This window comes from Pteropus vampyrus, unplaced genomic scaffold (assembly GCF_000151845.1).
Source record: "Pteropus vampyrus isolate Shadow unplaced genomic scaffold, Pvam_2.0 Scaffold560, whole genome shotgun sequence".
Taxonomy (NCBI): domain Eukaryota; kingdom Metazoa; phylum Chordata; class Mammalia; order Chiroptera; family Pteropodidae; genus Pteropus; species Pteropus vampyrus.
This window is the reverse complement of record NW_011889341.1, coordinates 394434-396576: the sequence shown is the minus strand read 5'-3', so window position 1 is coordinate 396576 and position 2143 is coordinate 394434. Positions and strand designations below refer to the sequence as shown.

The 2143-nt window shown below is 36.1% G+C and overlaps 1 pseudogene; it reads right to left on the bottom strand.

The window, feature by feature from the left end:
- Nucleotides 1-549: 549 nt before the first annotated feature.
- LOC111733398 lies at nucleotides 550-668 on the bottom strand (annotated as a pseudogene).
- Between the last annotated feature and the right edge of the window lie 1475 nt (nucleotides 669-2143).

Genomic DNA, 2143 nt, shown 5'->3' with positions numbered 1-2143 from the left:
CATATGAGGTGTTAGAAAGAGGTCCATAATGACAGCAAGATATTTTGACTTGAGGACTAAAGTTGTCATTCATTAAGATGGGAAAGACTAGAGGAGGAGTTGACATGGAGTCTAATATGAAGAGCTTGTTTTGGTGCATATTAAGTTCAAGTGGTTATCAGATATTCAAATGAAGATATCAAACAGGTAGTTAGGGATAGGCCAAGATTCAGAAATATCATATTCTTTTTCACATGGCCAAGTCCTTACATATAACTTGACTACAAAGATTAGTGACTTAAATGGCAATTTATAATAATACTGCAATTAATTATCCAGATCCTATTCTAGTTTTGTATATGTACTCCAGGATCACCGTGAATGCAACCTTTTAACTCTTCTGACACAAGATCTAAGCATTCAACTTGGGCAGGACATTTAAGTACATTTTTTTAATAAGTATTATTATTATTTTTTTTTTTATTTTTTAGGCGACGCAACCCTTGGTTGACCTCACAGTTTGCAAGGATCTTTGCAGCTTACAATCCCTTATTTTTTTTTATTTTTTTATGCCTACAGCACCTGGTATTCCTAGGTGGTCTCCCATGCAAGTACTAACCAGGCCCAACTCTGCTTAGCTTCTGAGACCAGATGGGATCGAGCTCGTTCAGGGCAGCATGTTCATAGACTTCGAATAAGTTTTTTAAAAAAATATGTTCTGAAAGTTTTTAAAATTTTTATCAATGGAAATATTATGTTCCCAATTAAGTAGTTGTAATTGTTTGGTGAAATGGCACTTCCCAAGATGATAATTAGTTTTTGAAAATCTGAGATCTCCAAAAACATTACTTAAAGCAATTACCACTAAATAAATTGGTTCAAGTTAGAGTTTCATGGTCAGATCTTTTTATTTAGATTCCATCGTTGACTTCCTGGAAGGGAAGATTAAATACACGTTTTAAAATAATTTAAATTAAAAAAAAATCTGTGATCAGTAAAGGGCCTAACTTTATTCAATGTTTTCTAATACTAACTCTTAATCTTCTTCCTCTCTTTAAACACTTTACTAGCGATAGTCAATGAAAAACTCCCTTGCCAATTATCACCCCCTCCCTTCTTGAAGAGATCTGACATCAACATTTTTGCTCTTTGGGTACTTGATGGTAAAACTTCAAAATATTATCAGAATTTGCCTTTAGCCTTAGTCCCTGGAGCACTGAAAATCTGCCTAACTTTCCCCACATTCCCTTAAGGGTATATAATTACTTGTAAAAGGGTCAGGATGTATTTCTAGACATACTAAATTTTCCATGTGATTTTAAATGCGAGTCTTGAATTACCTGAAGCTTCCTCCAACTCTGTGCACAGTAACATTTCTTCCTCAGATTCTGACCTTCTCCCATAATTCAACTAGACCCAGGCACTAAAATCTGCTTCCTTATTCCTTTCATAAAGATAATTCTACTTTTATATATCTGGGCACTGCCTCCCTGTAACCTCTGAGAAATATACTTTCTTGGCTCATTAATCACACAAATAGATACTGACCTATTTGCTTTGCCCCTTGGGAAGCTTCCATCTCATGTCTAAATTCAGCACTTTCTGTGTAGTCACATTCTCCTTAGTGAAAGCGGGGAGGGTTTGGTCTTCTTTGAAAACAGGAGAGAATAACACAACTTTAGGCAGTAGACTAACAAAGTCAGCAACAAGGTAATCCAACTGATCATAATCATGAAAAGCAGTAGTTCTATTGTATCATAATCTATATTCTCTGCCATGAATACAGTTGTAACTGGAAGTTACACAATGCAGATTCTAGTGTGAAGAAAAACAAAAAACTGTGTTTCACTTGAACTTCGCCCTAGTCCTTCCCCTTGGTGAAAGCTTGTAAGAAATAGGTATGGCTTCACACCACATTGCTACTTATCACTGGCACACAGCTCTGTCCATTATCATGTCATGAGCATAAAGGGAAGCGGTAACTGGGGCAACCTGGGGTAGGTGGTGGCACATGTAGTTATTGTAGAGTTTATCCCTGATAAAAAGGCCTTTCCTATTTAGTCTCTAACCATGTTTCTTTCTGACTTGACTTCTATGGTCACATAAATAGAAGTATAAAGTCTCTTTCTCTATGCCTTGCCTTCTTCTTCATACCTTGCTGAAT